At 36.6% G+C, this 19,706-nt stretch overlaps 1 pseudogene; it reads left to right on the top strand.

The window, feature by feature from the left end:
• The first annotated feature begins 17,565 nt into the window (after window positions 1-17,565).
• Window positions 17,566-18,301, top strand: LOC115524055 (annotated as a pseudogene).
• The last annotated feature ends 1,405 nt before the right edge of the window (window positions 18,302-19,706 follow it).

Here is a 19,706-nt window from a genome sequence, read left to right as displayed (position 1 = left end):
GCTGCAGTGAAAGGGTTTTCCTGATACAATATTGCATCAGCAGAGCTATGACAAAAATCAAGCCAATGAATCAGCTTCACATCAATTCTGTTTTCTTTCATGAGATTAGAGGAATAGAAGATGAGAGGTCAATTTTCTTTCCTACTCTTAATTCAGAAATCCATTCACCGGAATGCCTCATGTCACGATTAATATTCTGACACCATCATTCTTTCAGTGGAAAGCAAATTTAGCAGTCTAAACTGGTTCTCATCCCCTTTCGTCTATGGTCATGTCTGAACTTCTGCATGCTACTTGGCAACACATACTTCAGATAATTGCTGTACCATGAAACTCCCTCAAAGTATAAGAAATCATGGAGAGTTATAGTGATTAATAATTATTTTACCAATTTTAAAAGAGTGAAACCAGTTTAATAAACATATTAAAAAAGAAAGAAAGAAGATAGCATCTTTTTGACACCATTCCTATTTTTGACATATAAGCCTTGTGCCTACATTCTAATTTTACTGATGTAGCAAATTGACATCTCGTCTATTTTTAATAATCACCTTTGTTTCTCTATGTGTCTGGAGATTCATAAATGATTTAGAGATGCAAGTGACTCAGAGATCACTTTCTTAAACTTATTTGTTTTATAGGTGCTGGCCTGGTGGTATTATGTGTAACCATTCATGCATTAGCATAGTCTCAGACTTCAAGTACAATTCAAGCTGATAAATGACCATCCTGCTGGCAAAAGGAACCTGTAATGTTCCAGGACAGTTTATCCCATCAATGAGCAGTCCTAGTCATCAAAACGGTCTATGGTAAACTCAAGTAGGCCTTTAGTTTCAAGTTATTTATCCCACTCTTATCCAGGGGAACAGAATATTTTCTATTAGCATTCCTATTTGCAGGATGATCCTTGAATATTTATAGACCTTTCTTAGCTCTCTTCTCATTCTTCTTTTTTCCAAAGTACACACATCCAGGCTCTCAAGCACTTAAAAATTTTTTTTAACATTTATTCATATTTGAGAAACAGAGAGAGACAGAATGTGAGCAGGAGAGGGGCAGATAAGAGAGAAGACACAGAATTAAAAGCAGGCTCCAGGCTTTGGACTGTCAGCACAGAGCCAGGCAAGGGGCTTAAATCCATGAGCTCTGAGATCATGACCTGAGCCAAAGTGGGAAGTCTGACCAACTGAGCTACCTAGGCACCCCTCAAGCACTTTCCATGAAACAATCTTACATCATTTAAGTCCCACCAGCTTTTCATATCTTCCACAAATCAAAGCAGCTGAAAGTGAACACAGCCCTCTGACTTGCAATTCACACACATTAAATCTTAATCTCAGTTAAGGTATTTGGTACCTAACTAGTGCTTCTTGGATATTCTGACTTGCAATTCATAAACATTACGTCTGAAACTCAGTTAAAGCATTTGGTACCTAACTAGTGCTTCTTGGATATGTGAAGCTCAGTCTCTCCTAGTTCCAACCTTAATGTTACCTGTTGTGATTTGTCATCCTCTTTTTTTTTTTTCTTCCTCCCTCCTTCCTTCCCCATTCCCTTCCTCCACCTCTCTCTCTCTCTCTCAGTCAGATTACAGATTCTGGAATTGTGGCTTCTGTAAAGAACAGCGAAGAGTTTAAGATTTTGCTGTACTCCCAGCTAACACAGCAGCCTGCCACAATCAGAACCAAAGGACTTTTCGACTGGGAGAAAAACACAAGAGCCAGAGGACCAGCATGTGCACCAGTTTCTGCAGTCCCAGCTCCTACAGAGGATGGGAGATGCTTGTATGCACAGCAGGTTCCAGTCCAGAAGACAAGGCCTGAGTTTAGGAAATCTGAATCTTTTATAACAGGCAATAAACCTGCCTGTCCTTTGCATTGCAGGAGGACGTAAGCTTTATTTTAGGAGGCAATGAAAAACAAACAAACAAACAAACAACAAAAAACCTAACCTTTGTTCTGGAGAAAGTCACTTCTGCCTACTTTCCAAGGCTGTTCAACATGCAAAATCTTTGAAAAAATAGTCTGGAATGAAGGCAGGCAGCATGTCTGTTTATAATACACACAAAATTGCAGAAGACTCAACTACTTTTAAAATATATTGGTATTACTTCTATAGGTTGTTCTTTTTGATTAAATCTGGAAAATTTCAGCCACATTTCTTCAAACATATTTCTTCTATCCCATTTTCTCACTTTTCCCTTTCTGAGATTAAAATTACATGTGTGTTAGACTCTGTCCCACTGATCATTAAAGCTCTTTGACTTTTTTTTTCCCCCTCTCTGTGCTTCAGCTTTGATTATTTCAGTTAACCTGACTTTCAGTTTACTAATCCTTTCTTGTGGGATATCCAATGTGTTTTTAATCTCATCTAGTGAATTTTTTTCCAGATATTTTATTTTTACGTTCTAAGATTTCCATTTGATTCCCTTTTATACTTTGGTAATTTTACATGAAATTCACCATTTTTTATTCCATTATTTCCTGCTTTTTCCTGTAGACTATTAAACTTATTTTACAGTTTTTGTCAAGACCTGTTTAATTTGTGGGTCTGTTTTCTTGGACTGGTCTTTTGATTATTGATTACATTTTCTCTTTATTCTTACCTCTACTACTTTTTATTTTTTTTTAATGTTTATTTATTTATTTTGAGAGAGAGAAAGAGAGAGTGCACACAAGCTGGGGAGGGGCAGACCTAAAGACCCAGAGAGAAAATCCCAAGCAGGCTGCACGCTGTCAGCGCAGAGCCCAATGCAGGGCTCAGTCTCCTGTACCATGAGATCTGACCTGAGCCCAAATCAAGAGTCAGACGCTCAACTGACTGAGCCATTCAGTTGCCCCGCTATTAGTTTTTAATTGTATGCAGGATGATATCTTATAATATGATACCCTGAATTTTTTTAATCTACCACTGAAGACTGTTGAATTTTGTGGTAATGGGCGTGAAATAACCAGATTATCTTGATTTTGTGGCTACTTGATTTGATACTTTGTAGTGTGAATCTATTTAGATTTTTTTGCTTTGTCCTAAGGATAATATCTTAGTACGAGGGTCTAGCTCTCCTGGAAAGGCAATGGAAAGTTCTAGATATTTGACAAATTGTCAAGACTCTATATTGTCAAGGCACAACTCTAGGCTGCATTGGGTACTGGCTGAAATCACTGCTCAGGTGTTCTCTCTCTGCTCCTCAGGATCTTGTCTGCAGTTCTAGAGTTACAGATCTAAGGGAATTTATATGAATACTCTTTGGCATATACATTGGAATATCTCACATCCATATGCGTCTTTCATTTCCAAGTTTCTCTTAATGTCTCATATTTATCAGGCCAATAAGACTGTAATTTTCTGTTTGTGATCTGCCCAGTAGGAACTGAGAAGTGCCCTGGGGGAAGAGGGGAAGCTGTGTAAATGAAGATCTCACCCTGGTGTTAACCTTTCAGTTCAAGAGAGTCAAATTCTCTGTTTTGTCTGCCTGCATTTCCTCACTCTTCAATATTTTCAAATGGGATTTTTTGTATTTCCCTAAGAATTGGTAATGTTTTCTGCAAAGGGATTAATTTGTTACAAGTTGCTCTGCCAGTACTGGAATCAGCTCTGTAATTTTTAGCTGTGTGATTGTGGGAAAGTTGATTTCTTAAAAAAGCTGTGCTTTTTTCATCTTTATTTTTTTTAACTTAAAAATTTTTTTTTAATGTTTATTTATTTTTGACAGAGAGACAGAGAAAGAGACAGAGCATGAGCAGGGAGGGACAGAAAGAGAGAGAGAGAGACCAAAGTAGGCTCCAGGCTCCAAGCTGTCAGCACAGAGCCTGGAGTGGGGCTTGAACTCAGGGACTGGACCGCAAGATCATGACCTGAGCCGAAGTCCGACACCCAACTGACTGGGCCACTCAGGCTCCCTTCTGCTTTGTTATCTTTAAATTAGGGATGTTAAGAATTTATACTACCTAAGCATGTTATGACAATCTATTGTCAACATTAATGTAAAGCACTGAAAATGAAGATTGGTGAATTGTAAGAACACACAAACTTTACTCCTAGGCTTACAATAGGAATATCTTTCACAAAAACTCTCAAGACTGATACTCTTAGGTTAGCAATAAAAGAAAAATACCTATTTTTATTGATTTTGGAGTCTCTTTCTTGATTGCAAACTTTCTAAAATTCGACTCTTTTTATATGATAAAGAGAATTATTCAATTTCTGCCACTAAAATGTTTATTAAAGAGATAAATTAAAAAATTACCACACAGTAGATGTTAAACTATTTTTCTCTGAAAAATAGTAAAAGTTATACATACTAAATCTGCATCTATTAAGCAAATATTCATTCATAGGTCAGTCTGCTATAATTTGAGATGAGAAACATGAAATATTCCATATACACTTTTTGGCTCTATCTCCTTGAAACTTCCATTAAAGAATAACTAACTGGGGCGCCTGGGTGGCTCAGTCGGTTGAGCATCCAACTTCGGCTCAGGTCACGATCTCGCGGTCGTGAGTTCAAGACCCGTGTCGGGCTCTGGGCTGAAGGCTCAGAGCCTGGAGCCTGCTTCTGATTCTGTGTCTCCCTCTCTCTCTGCCCCTCCCCTGTTCATGCTCTGTCTCTCTTAGTCTCAAAAATAAATAAACGTTAAAAAAAATTTAAAAAAATAACTAAATAAATAATAACCATATAAAAATCACTTTGTTAGTACTTGATACCAGTCTTATATATGTACATATACCCAGAAACACATAGACACAAAAACTCACAATTAGCATTATTGTGGTGTTGTTTGAAAGCCTGTAATCCTGGAGTTGTAGACAATGCTAACTGTGTCTGAGTAAATTGCTGAGTCAGTATGAAAGACTTTCTCCTTTTTTATCTCATTTTCTCAATACCCCCCATCTCCTTTTGAGCTATGTTCAGCCAGACTAAAATATTTCATGGCCAGCATAACCAGAACTGAGGCAGACCCTGAAATGATGTGGCCTCAAGCCCGAGAATGCCAGGGAATCTACCAACAACTAGAAGAGGCAAGGGGTGGACTCTTCCCTAGAGTTCCTGGAGTGAGTGTGACCCTGACAAGTACCTTAATTTCTGATTTGTAGCCTCCAGAATGGTGAGAGAATACATTTCTGTTATTTTAAGCTACCAAACTTGTGGTTATTTGTTAAGACAGCCTCTAAAAACAAATTCCACACCTCCATTAACATATTGGCTTCTCACATGTAAGAGCTATACCCTTTCCACCAGTTTCTTTTCTGCAACTCAATGTAGTTCTAAGTATATAATATACTTTTATTAAAGTGAATAGTTTCTTTGTTAAAACATTGCTTTTCTATAGTGATAGTATGGTTATTTATAATCCATTTTATAACACATAGCATAAAAAACATCATTTCTAGGGATACAAATATACACTGTGCATCACAACTAAAAATATCTTCCCTGGGCTGCGACAATATTTATTACTCATTTTGAAATTGTATAAATGGCAGTGTAGCACCATTTGTATCATTTACACTATGTCATAGTGAGAAAATTTCTCAGTATTGTTTTTTTCTTGAATTTATCATGATCCTCTGTGAAGATTATGTCAGTTATTTACATGAACCCTTAACAGATGAGAAATGTTAATACAATGGACTTTTCTTAAGAAACATTTAAGTATTTTATGCAACCGTTGTTACACTTGAGAATTCCCTTCTCTGATTACCAGACTTCAAAAATGAAAGAAAAAACTGAAATAATGTGTCTTTCCTCATTACTATTGAAAGACTCAAGCTGCTAAATAATGTTTTGCTGAACACAAATAGTTTTTTACCTGCTAAATGTTTTGCTTTTCAATCCCTTTACCTTTACAATATTTTCCACAATGTGACAAGTCATAACTTTCAAAATATTGTCTAAACACACATCTTTTAACAACCTCTTAAATATCTTCTTAGCTATAATCTCATTCGAGCCAAACATGGAACTGTAACTGATAGTTATAACTGACTTTATAGGGAGCTAAAGATTCTGGAATTATAAACAATGATATATTCATTGTATTTCTGAAGAGTGCACAATTTATAATTCTTTCCAATCATTTAAACCACTATCACCTATAATATAATATAGAGTATTTTTTTAATTATAGAATTCAGTTTTTTATTTTATTATTATTTTTAATGTTTATTTATTTTGAGAGAGAGAGAGAGAGAGAGACTATGAATGGGGGACGGGAAGAGAGAGAGGGAGAGGGAGAGAGAGAATCCCAAGTAGGTTCCATGCCATCAGCATAAAACCCAACATCGGGCTTGATCTCATGAACTTTGAGATCATGACCTGAGCCAAAATCAAGAGCCAGACACTTAACCTGCTGAGCCACCAAGGCGCCTGAAGTCAGAGTTTTTATATGAATTGTATTATTTTCATGCTCAGAAAAATGTAAGAAATATTATTTATCAAGTTACTAATTAATATTTATTTTAAGAATAATTATAGTAATAAGCTTACACATTTTAAAAACATGTGCTAACCAGTTAAGTTTAAGGGCAGTAGCTGAAGTTCAACTAAGTCTCATGAGTTTGTTTCATAAACAATGTGATAATTATATCCTTATTGATTTTTTTACTTTTCTAATTTTAGATGAGACTATTAAAAAATGCTAACAGACTATTATAAAGTAATTATGCTTTGTTGGAAAATTAAGATATTTAAAAATTATAATTTCTTATACAAAATCAGAAAATCTAAACTATAAACACCTCACAAAAGAAATTTTTGCAGATGACATATATTGTGTTTGTATTTGGAGGTGTTCTTCTTGAAGTGCTTGCAGTGATTAATTTTTAACTCATTCCTCTGCAGAACCTTAACTTTTCCCACCAAAGAATTTATCAAATTTGTATTGATACTTACATTTTAGCTCACATTACACAATCTAACTAAATACTGATTCTAATATTTAGAGTAAATACTCATATAATGCTTATAATATGCAGGGTTCTTTTGTAAGATCTTTTAATACATTAATCCATTTAATCACCTCACAATTCTATCAGGTGGCAATTTTATCATTCACAATTTTATACATAAGGCACAGAGTTTAAGAAATGTATCCCAGGGATGCCTGGGTGGCTCAGTCGGCTAAGTGTCTGACTTCGGCTCAGGTCATGACCTCACAGTTTGTGAGTTCGAGTCCTGCAAAGGGCTCTGTGCTAAGAGCTCAAAGCCTGGAGCCTGCTTCAGATTCTGTGTCTCCCTCTCTCTGCCCCTCCCCCACTCATGCTCTTTGTCTCACTTTCTCTCAAAAGTAAATAGAAACATTATTATAAAAAAGGAAATATATCTCAAATATGGAATTAAAAACTCAGGAAATCTTGTTTCAGAAGATGTGCTAACTATCCTTTTACCATACCTCTCTACAAAAATAATAATCACTAACAAAAAAATATCAAGGGAAAATATAATAAAGTGATTTAAACTTAAAAAGCAAAAAAAATCCAACATGTCAAACATACTATCTTGAGAAGAACATAATGCAACATTTCTCACTGACCTTCCTGATTTTATAAAAATAATTACTTTCCTGGGGCACTTGGGTGCTTCAGTCTGTTAAGTGGCTGACACTTCATTTAGGCTCAGGTCATGATCTCACACTTTGTGAGTCAGAGTCCTGCATTGGGCTCTGTGCTGACAGCACAGAGTCTGCTTGGGATTCTCTCTTTCCCTCTCTCTACCCTTCCCATGTTTTTCTCTCTCTGTCTCTCTCAAAATAATTAAATAAAAAACTTATTACTTTTCTTAAAATTTCTCCTCCAAGGATGCTTTCCTGTTACTATGCTTTCCTTCAGACCATTCCTCTGACATTTCCTCTATCACCAGTTCCTATAAGCCTAAATCTCATCTCATCCCATGGCATTCCAATTTTGCTGGTAAGAAATCTTTCCTTTCAGATCTTCAGGAGAAGGAAGAAGGGATCCTAATTCTAAGTATTATATCACTGTCATTTATATATCAAATTACATACCACAACAAATGTCCTGATGTCTTCACCAAAATGATATCTACCTTCTGTTAAGACAGGTATGGATTATTTTGCCTCTTCTCTTATCCATTCCCTGTTTAGGTATAGTCATTAGTTTCTGTATCTCAGTTTCCTCGAGCCTCCCATATCTAGCAGCCCAAACAACTATAGTACATTTATTTTTTAAATGTTTATGTGTTTATTTTGAGAGAGACAGACAGAGAAAGAGAGAGAGAGAGAGAGAGAGAGAGAAAGCAAGCAGGGGAGGGGCAGAGAGGGAGAGAGAGATCCCAAGCAGGCTCCTCACTGTCAGCATGGAGCCCAATGTGGGGCTGGAACCTACTAACCTTGAAATCATGACCTGAGCAGAAAGGAAGAGTCAGATGCTTAACTGCTTACGACTGAGTCACCCAGGTGCCCAGCAAGTGTAGCACATTGAAATGAATGTGTTTAATATGAAATACGGTATATCAAACTCTCACAGAGAATATACTATATTGCTGAATCATTTGAGCAACATTTCAGTGCCAATTTAGAAGAAAGCAATTTACACAGTTGGATCAAAATAATTTTAAAAATTTAGAATTGATAAGATTGAGGAGTCTTACACACTCCACTTATAACCTAACCATAAATATTTCCTTTGTCTTAAACGTGTCTGCTGTATTAGGATTCAAAATAAGATGCAATGCTATAGATGGTCTGGAATTTCCAATTTGTAGAGGAAAGGAGAAAACCTTACTAATCAGTAAAATTCCCACCATGTATGTATTACTGTTAACTTGTGACTGACAGTTAATGTATTACTGTTAATTTGTAATTATGACATAATTTTTCAGGTTGCATAAATATACATATAGGAGATATTTAAAAAAAAATTTTTTTAATGTTTATTTATTTTTGAGACAGAGAGAGACAGAGCATGAACGGGGGAGGGGTAGAGAGAGAGGGAGACACAGAATCGGAAACAGGCTCCAGGCTCTGAGCCATCAGCCCAGAGCCCGACGCGGGGCTCGAACTCGCGGACCGCGAGATCGTGACCTGGCTGAAGTCGGACGCTTAACCGACTGCGCCACCCAGGCGCCCCATAGGACATATTTTAAAAGGACATTTATACCAGCTTAAAGTGCTTTTAAGAATATATTAATATAATTAATTTGGGGATATTTGGTATTTTTTCATGTAGGTCAGTAAAAACAAATATTTTTAAAATATTAATAAACAAAATATTTTTAAAATGTATTTTGAAAGTTATGTGCACTTTGGAAGTAAACCTGGAAAGAATCTTGACAAATCCTAGGGAGCCTACAAAAAAGAAAAGTAGAACAATAATAGAGGGCTTAGCAAAAGTTACCAGCTGACAATTTGACTTTTAAGCTTTCTTATTCAAGGAAAACCCAATTAAAACTTTCCTGGGGTGGTGTGGTTCAAAATTATGGTGTAGGAAAATCCTGAACTCACCTCCTCCCACAGACACACCAAATATACAACTACATATGGAATAACTCCCTCAGGAAAAGACCTAAAAACTAGCTGAAACTCTCCTCCATAACAAAGGATAAAAGGGCCACGTCAACATGGGCAGGACAGGCAAAGATGAAGTCTTGCAGTTTCCCAGTCTTGCCAAAAATCCCCTCCCCTCAGCATGGCAAACCTCAATTGGCAGGGATCTCATAAAGCAGGAGCTCATCCCTGAGAAGTGTGGGATTCATACATCAGGCACCTCAACTCTCAGGACCTGCAACAAAGAGACAAGCCTCCAAAATACCTAGTTTTGAAAAACAACAGTCCAGGAAACCCAAAGGTCTGTGGGGAACCGAAATTACACTCCTATGCAGACTCACTCAGCCGGGGGCCTAGAGGATATTATGGTAAATGATAAGTCTGATAGAGAAAGACAATACCATATGATTTCACTTGTATGTGAAATCTAGAAAAACCAAAAAAAAAAAAAAAAAAAAAACCAACCACAAAGGAACAAAACAAAACTCACACACAAAGAACAGAAAGATGGTTGCTAGAAGGGAGTGGTGTTGCGGAGCGGGTGAAATAGGTGAAGGGGGCAAGAAATACCAACTTCCAATTATAAAATTAATAAGCCATGAGGATGTAATGTACAGCATGGTGACCATAGTCAATAATATCGTGGTGCATTCTTGAAAGCTGCCAGAGAGTAAATCCTAACAGCTCTCATCACAAGGAAAAAAATTTGTGACTTTGTGTGGTAACAGATGTTAACTGGATTATTATTGTATGTAATTACGTCACAGTATATACAAGTATTGAATTATTATGTTGTACACATGAAATTCATATGATGTTTTATGTCAGTTATACCTCAATAAAAAACAAATAAATAAGATACAAGTGCAAGCCAGGACAAACAACAACAACAAAACTCTTACGCCTTCACAAAATAATTTTCATTTACTTTAAATCAATGAAAACTTCATGTAGCCCCAGTTTAGAGCTGGTCTTCCAATGCATGAAGAGTCTCCACCAGAGTAGCCCATTCATCTACGTCCTTTTCCTCTTAATGAAGTTGCACGGAGTATCAACAGCGGCTAACAGCTGCTGTGGCCCCAAACTTTGTATCTGTCCATACTGTAGATCTGCAATAAAACTTTCAAACTATACATGGATCATGATCAGCAATCCCAAAATATTTAAGAAGTTTGTTAAATTGCTTTAAAATGTCTGATTTGCAGCTTTTTTTTTTTTTTTTTTGGACTGAATTTGCAACTTAGCACTATGAAAATGTTTCCATTTGGTCATCAGAGTAGCTAAAGCACGGATAATTTGTACAGATTCCAAAGATGATAATTAAGGTTATTACAGTGATAACCCCCAGCATATTTGTTTTTTAAAATTTTTTTTTCAACGTTTATTTATTTTTGGGACAGAGAGAGACAGAGCATGAACGGGGGAGGGGCAGAGAGAGAGGGAGACACAGAATCAGAAGCAGGCTCCAGGCTCTGAGCCATCAGCCCAGAGCCTGATGCGGGGCTCGAACTCACGGACCGCGAGATCGTGACCTGGCTGAAGTCGGACGCCCAACCGACTGCGCCACCCAGGCGCCCCATCCCCCAGCATATTTGTAGACTTCCTAGGCAGCACTAATAACCAGCTCATCGTCTTTAATTAAAATGGTAGTCATTTTGTTTTCTAAATATAAAATTGGATCCCATTTTATTGTCAGTGGAATGGCATTTTTACTACAGTAGACATTTTATTTTAGTTTTCATATGACATTAGAACATTTTTTGCCTTATGTGATTCATATTATCAAACTAAATATAAAATAATATCATAATGCCTATAGTAACCAGTAAAAGATCATAATACATTTATACGAGGCAGTTGGCTTTTTAAATAGAATCATGACTTGTAATTTTATGTGTTTTTCATAAACAGAAAGAGTACAGACATGACTCTTGCAAATTTTAAATAATAAGTAAATGGATCTATAAAACCATGTAATTGAATCCATGCAATAACCATGATTCCATTGTGTTTGTCATTATAGTTTTTCTTCCTCAATATTATCATTTCTAAATTGAAGAATCAGATTTCTAAAAATTTAAGAGCTACCTGAAGAACAGTAGATGTGTAAGCAACTTTACAGATTAGGGAGAGACTGCTGGACCAAGCTTTCTAAACCCAAGACTTTCTTAGTGTGTATAAAATAGAGCAGATTAGGGGCATTCTCTGAACTACAGAGTAGAGCTTGATTTAAAAAAAATCGAGGATTTTACAAATGATAAATGTTTTGCTTGCTTGACAAAATTTCCTGAAGATTAGAGCAGTTTCATATTGTGCTTCATCAAATCCTATCATTCTCATTCAAACTAAATGTGCAATTGCAATCATTCCTCATTTTCCCCTTAACAATTGAAGGGCTAAAAGTTTGGAATACTTTATTTCAGAAAACTAACCACCATTAAAAGTACTCTTATTAGCATTTTCATTTTAAGGCCACAGTATTCCTTTGGTTTCATTTTTCTATTCAAAATATTTGAATAGAAAATATTGAAATGTTAAAGAAAATGGCAATTTATGGCCAATAATAATATTCTTTCATATTTAATATCCTATGGTTCATTGAAATGGGGTTAGTTCAGTTCAGTTTTCTTTAACTATATGACTTCAATTGTTACATTGATTTTCTGGGGTTTTTTTGTTTTTTTTTTTACAAAATAAACAACTTGAGTTAAATGTTATTATCATGCAATAATTTATATTTGCATTTTGGTATATAGTATTTTTTGATACTTTACATTGTGACTAATCATTAATATAAACAAGAAGTATCAGGCTGCATGCCTGGTACCAAGAATTTGAACAGAAGGGATGTCTTGGTTTCAGTCTCCCTCTTCTTCTTTCCTACAGGCAGAAGTAACAGGCTGAGGTAGCAGAGATGCAGGATAGAAGGTGTGTGTGTGTGTGTGTGTGTGTGTGTGTATAGGCATACACATGTGTGTGTATATGGGTATACACACATGCACAAAACTTATACACACAACATACAGTACATACATGGTAATGGGTACTGATATATGAGCCCCATTACAGTGGTTCACATATGCTAAAACAAAATAAATTTAGCCATGTGAATATTTGGGAGACTATAGTTTCAGGACAAGCATCCAAGCAAGGAATTAGCTTGGCTTTTACATGAAACAAAAGAAAGTCAGAGTAGCTGGTAGAGAGTGAGCATGTTTGGACCAGGGAGGTGAGGGCAGAGAGGTTCAGAAGGGCTGGATGAGATGGGAATAAGTAAACCATGTTGTAAGGGAGATCAGTTTGCACACACTGAGACTAGCAAACATATAAAAAACAAAAACAAAAATACTTTTTTTGGAAAACTTTAAGAAGAGAAGTAGTGAAATAGAAATTGTCCTACCAAAGTTGGCTATGGCTCCTGCAGGTCGGGAGAAGTGAAAGTGAAAGCAGATTGATAATCACAAAGCTATTGTAAAAGTCCAGGGTGAAACCATGCTGTCTTTTGAAGATGGTGACACTTGGGCTTGAGAAATGTAGGCAGTGATTCAGGTGCCCTGAAGAGAGAGGAAGGAAATCTCTATAACATTGAAACACCAGTAATTACATTTCTGAGAGCAAGTGTTATATTTCTAGCTAGGTCTTATAATTTTTTCCCTAAATCAGATTATACTGACAGTCAGAGATGGGACCTAAAGATCATTATCTTACTATATTAAAATCTCGCTCCATGAATGAACTCTACAACAGATAGTGTATAGATAATGTATCAAATACATTCATGCATACTATCATTGTATATCCTGTAATTTTCTTTTGATAGATAGGAGTACTCAAGCTTTCAATTCTTAGGAGCTTTCTTAGTATTAAAAAATATTGACATCCCCAGAGAGATTGTTCTTTATGTATACTATGTCTATTTGCTTTTGAAAGTAGAAATTAAAATGCGGAATTTAAAGACATTCATTAACTAATTTCAAGATAAAAATAAAGTCATCATATATTATCCACAAATCAAAATAATTAGAGAAGAGTCCCATTGTTTTACATTTTTGCAAACCTCTCAAAGACTAGTCTACTACAAGAAAATGAATTCTCATATCTATTTCTGCATTCAGTCAGTTGTGATACGTTGTTTTGGCTGAAGTGAATGAAGAAAATCTAGCATCACAAGAAATATGTGAATATACATATTTGATACCACACCAAATTTTGACAGATGGTAGTTTCTTTAAGATTACTTGCATATGGAATCTGAAACAATGTTCATTAATTTTTGTAGTTTCTTACATTATAATCCATTGACCTGTCTTCCGCTTTGACTGCATCTCTATCCATTTGTGATGTTACAACATTAAAGTCAATAGGAAAATATTGGTTCATTGAGGTATGAAGAAATACCAAACACTGATATATATCTTTATATAATATCAAATAATACATTTGTTACTATTATCACCAGATTTATTAACAAAGACTTTATTGGCAAGCTGTGAAGTTTTCAATGATAAAGTTTTTGAAAATTCTCCTTTTTAAAGTTTATTTATTCATTTTGAGAGTTAGCACGAGTTGGGGAGGGGCAGAGAGAGAGAGGGAGAGAGAGAGGATCCCAAACAGTCTCTGCACTGTCAGCACACAGCCTGATGTGGGGCTCAGACTTGCCACTTGTGAGGTCATGACCTGAGCCCAAATCAAAAGCTGGACTGAGCCATCCAGGCGCCCCTAATTTTTCACAATTCTAATATTTGGTTAAAATCAAATTTTATTATCCACAGCAAATAGTATCATTTGTTTTTCTTGAAGAGACAAGTCCATTTCTTCACTTTTGAAGACACTGTCTATAAAGTATGCAAATCTGAATTACTATAGTGCATCTGCTAAAATTTCTTTCTAGTGTAATGGTTTCCATAAAAACAAAACAAAATAAAACAAAACCTAATTTAGCTTGCAAGTGTCACAATAGCCCCCTCCCCCAGCACACAGGTGTTTTCCTTAGCAACAGTCATATACTTAGGCAGCAGAGGCTTTATGGATAATTTTCATTTCCTCACGTAGAATACTGAAAAACATGTACTCTAGGGTCAAAATTTAATCAAATCAATAATTTGCACTGCTTCATCAAGGGCACTGTTAAGTGAGGCCTTTATTCCTTTACTGTAAATTCGTGGTGGTAAAAATATAATGAATACTAGTGCAGTTTAGTGCCACTGCTTTAATTCATGCCAAGGTGCCATACTTTTTATTGAAAATTGCTTTTGCAATACCAGTGCAGGTTTCACCCCAGAAAAATGCTTTTGTGTTCTTACAAAAAAATATTTTTTAATTTGTTGATCTCCTGAAAGGGTCTTAGGGATGCCCAGAAGTTCATAGAAGTCACTTTGAAGACCACTGTAATTGCATGATTAAATTATGTTATGCATTTAAATGTGAATAATTTTGTTTGGAATTTATTAATTTTTACTTATTATATTGAAGAATTGAAGAGGCTCAGATTACTTTCAACCAGATGGATGAGAACAAAGTACACCCAGGTACATGTGAATAGGGTTGACTGAATTGAAGGCATAAACAGTTAAGTTGGGTCAACTTTTCAGCCTTTATATATTTAAGACCACAAACTATTCAGTCAGTGGTCCAACTATGCCTTTACTTTAACACTCTGTCTAATAGGAAGAGAAGTATCAAAAGACATAGTTGACTAATAACATCTTTTTCTAAAGCTGTGGAAGTAACTTCTTACCTCCCCTGTCATTTTCTGACTCCAAAATCACAGTCTATTGTATATTTCCATGACCGAGATGACAAATTTAGGACGTTATGGGCCAAATGGTGTTCCCCCTTCCAAATTCATATGTTGATGTCCTAACCTCTGGTACTTCAGAATGTGACTGTGTTTATAAATAGGGTCTTTAAAAAGGAAAATTAAGCTAACATGAGGTCTTTAGGGTTGGTCCCTAATTCAATATAGTTAGTATCCTTATAAGAGGAAGAGATTAGAATACTGACATTCACAGAAGGGAGGATCATATGAGAACATCAGAAGATAGACATGTACACACCAAAAAGGGAGGCCTGATAGGAGACCAACCTTGATGACTCCTCGATCCCAGATTTCTAGCCTGCAGAACTATGTAAAAAATAATCTCTTAAGTCCCCATTCTGTGGTCCTTTCTCATTGCAGCTCTTTCAGACAAATCAAATGCATTTGAAAAGTAACTGCTTCTAAAGCCAACTCAGGAATGTTATATTTAGTTGATAAAATTATATACTTGAAATTTCTACTTTCATTGGCTCGGGATGTAAATATATCCACAATCAATGTACACACGCAAAAAATTCCAGCATAAATCCCTTTAAGATCTGATATTTTTAAAAGGGGAAATACAACACATGTCAAATTGGGTTCTATTATTTTGTAAAATGTAAATTTTAAACAATTACAAGGGGCAAAGAAATGTAGTGTGGTTCTTTGCTCAGAAAGGAGAAGACTGAACATAGAGAATCTAATCATTCTTTGTTCTAGTTCTTGATAGTTGTTAATGGTCTCATACTATATTTTACACACATCAACCCAGTTAATCCTCAAAACCACCTAGAAGCACTATTATTATTCCATTTTATTAAAAAGGAATATGAGACTCAGAGAGATTACACAATTGCTCAAATCACAGAAATTATAAAAAGCTGAGACTTGAAAACAATTTTTCTAATGCCATAGCCAAGACTTACACATTAAAATTCTGAAAGAAGATGACAAATAACATGAATGATAATTAATCAAAGATAAGCAACATAGTAATATTCGTTATTTGTGGGCTTTTCATTTTGTTAACAATTCTTCTTTCAATTTTAACATTTATTTTAAAAAATTTAGAAGTCAGAGAATATTAGAAATAACAGGGCAATGAATATTTACTTTTATAATGGATATAGATTTACCAGGTGTTAATATTTTACTATATCTACTTTACCATTCTTTTTCTATGAGATTACAGCTAATTCTCAAATATTTATCAGAACTTACACATCATCACTTTAAATCTACAAACTTAGAACTTATCTCCTAGCAATAAATCATCTAAAATCTATAATGCATCTAATATTGGTGTTCATTCACACTCAACAATTTAATACTGGTAAAAACCATGTATTAAACAATGCATTAACCATATTCAAATTTTTCAGTTACTCCAAAAAATGTTTTTGTAGTGTCTTTTTTCAAGAACCATGAACCATTCAAGCAAAGTAAAATGAACATTTATAATGCGATAATGGTTTGGGGTTTTTTTGGTCTCCTTTTTTTTTTAAGAGAGAGAGAGACAGAGAGAGCATGCATAGGGCAGGGGCAGGGGGGAGAGAGAGAGAGAGAGAGAGAGAGAGAGAGAGATTCAGGCAGGCTCCATGTTCAAAGCAGAGCCCCAAGCTGGGCTCAGATCAAAACTGTGAGATCATGACCTGAGCTGAAATCAAGTTTGAAGCTCAACCAACTGAGCCACCCAGGGACAAAGTTTTTGTGTGTTTGTTTTGTTTTTATCTCTTTAATCAAGATTTATTCTCCCACTTTTTACAGATATTATTTAACAAACACACCAGGTTTTTGCTTTGGGATTCGTTTTGTGTTTCTTTGTTTTTCCAGAATTTCTTTCAATTTGAATTTGTCTCAATCTTTCCATCATAGCTAGTTTCAGGGGAAAATTTTTGGTCAGCAGGTCAGTAAATTCACTTAGGTGTGCCCTTCTCGGTGCATCACCTCAGGAGTCACATAATATCAGTGGCTCTGTTTTTATGTTGTTAAATTTGATCCTTTAAGGTGTAAACTGGCTGCCTTTATTTGCATGCATTCCCTTTGCTCCTCCTTCTTCAAGGCCTTTCTTTTGCAACTGTCGTTTTTCTTTCTTTCCTTCAAGGGCCTGTATTGTGGCAAGTTTGTAATGTTCCTCTTCAAGTGTAAAGATGTCTTCCGACCTTTATAGTTAAAAAGTAATCATTCCGAACCAGCGGTGGATCCTCGGATGCTGGGACCCGGGGTCCTGGCAGCAGGGTGGCCTACAGGCCCAGGGCAGGGATGCATGGCCTCTGGGTGGGAGCCGGCGCTACAGCCAAGAAGGAGCTTGCGGAGGTCAAGTGTAAGAAACGAAGGACTGTCTTGGCTGAGGACCATCTGGCCCAGATGCCAAAGCAGTTGGACGTGTTCAAGACCAACCAGGAGGAATTTGCCGGCAAACACAAGCAGGAGATCCTGGAGAAGCCTGAGTTCCTGGCGCAGTTCCAGGACACGTGTGCACTACTGGGGTGGATCCTCTGGCCTCCGGAAAAGGGTTTTGTCCGAGATGCTAGGCGGGGGAGATTTCTATTATGAGCTGGGTGTCCAAATTATCGAAGTGTGCCTGGCCCTGAAGCACCGGAACGGAGGCCTGATGACTCTGGAGGAACTACATCACCGGGTATTAAAAGGAAGGAGCAAGAAGGCACAGGATGTCAGCCAAGAAGACCTCATCAGGGCCATCAAGAGACTGAAGGCACCCGTTTCCGCATCATCCCTGTGCGCCTACCTCTTTTGGTCTGTTCCAGCTGAGCCCAATACGAATCACACTGTAGTGCTGCGGCTGGCAGAGAAAAATGGCCACGTGACTGTCAGCGCTCTCAAAGCCAGTCTTCTATGGGAGACGGAGCAAGCACAGCAATGCTGAACATCCTGGCTGGACCCGCAGTCCCCGGGGAAGCTCACTATTGGCTGCCAGCCCTCTTCACTGACCTTGGCTCCTAGATTACAGCCAGAGGCCAGAGAAGTGCTCCCCTGAGGCTGGGAGTGCAGGAGGGGGTGGGGGCAACAGGAGGCAGGGAGAGGAGGTAGGAGCTTAAAACCTGAGACTTCCTTGGAAAGGAAAGGAGGAAGGGAAGGGGAGGCTAGGGGAGGGAAGGAAAAAGTAATCATTCAGGTAACACTTTGGCTGTTTGAATATTTTGTCCCCTCGCCCCCCCTGCAGATACTTTTCACCGATTTTAGTATTTGTTGGTGATTTTGTCTAAATCAGTTATTACAGAGAAAGGTGTAAAAGTGATTTTCTGATTCTCTCCTTTCTGATTTTACTAGCTGGCATTCTCCTACAAAACTTTTTTTATCCTATTAACTTTTTTATCCTATCCTATATATATATATATATATATATATATATACACACACACACACACACACACACACACACACACATATGTGTGTGTGTGTGTGTGTGTGTGTGTATATATATATATATATATATAGTTCAACCTATCCTTTGCTTTTGATTTTCAGTATAGTTTCTTTTAATTATTCACTGGGTCATTACTACCATGGTTGATGCTAAAAGTAATTTCAAATCTGCCAATGGAAGCAACTTCTGATAGGGTAACATCTGGTTTTTGTTGTTGTTGTGGTTGTGGTTGTTGTTCTTGTTCTTGTTATTTTTTTGAGGGCATTTGGAGGAATAAATCTATTTATTAAACATAGTATGTGCCAGTTTCTTTGCATGTACATTCAATTCTCATAATAACCACATGGAATAGGTAACATTATAATAGTCATATTACAGATGAAAACAACAACAACTACAACAAAAACAAAAACAAACAAAAACCAAAAAAACAATGCCAGAGAGATAAAGAAACTTAGATAAGGTTATACAGAAATTTGGGCCTGGATCAATCTGGCTTTTTTCCATTTTACCACAAACCCCAGCCAAAGAGCTTATACTGCTTTTACCAAAGCCCTGAAGCTGTTTGTGGAAATCCTGGGTGTCAGTATTGATAAGTTCTATGTGAATGAGTCAAGGATTACTCATATGTAGAAACAAAGAAAGAAACAGTTTTCTGTTTCACATCTTGTTACCAGTAAGGGTATTTCCAAAACATAGCTGCATCCTGGTAGATGGAGAAATGTGGCTTCTGAAGCATTTCTTTCCTCCCCTCAATGTGACAGCACAATTATATACTAGATCTGTGTCTCATAGTGCTTATGCTTTTTTATCTCTTAAAAATACTTTATTTTCCTCTGAGAGTGGGAGTTGTTTTTTAAAAATTATTTTTAGTGTTTATTTATTTTTGAAAGAGAGACAGACATGAGTGTGGCCGGGGCGGGGGGGTGAGTGGGGTGGGTGGGGTGGCAGAGAGAGAGGGAGACACAGAATCTGAAGCAGGTTCCGGGCTCTGAGCTGTCAGCACCGTGCCTGA

The sequence above is a fragment of the Lynx canadensis genome, chromosome C2, assembly GCF_007474595.2.
Source record: "Lynx canadensis isolate LIC74 chromosome C2, mLynCan4.pri.v2, whole genome shotgun sequence".
Lineage (NCBI taxonomy): Eukaryota > Metazoa > Chordata > Mammalia > Carnivora > Felidae > Lynx > Lynx canadensis.
This window is presented reverse-complemented; position numbering and strand designations above follow the sequence as displayed.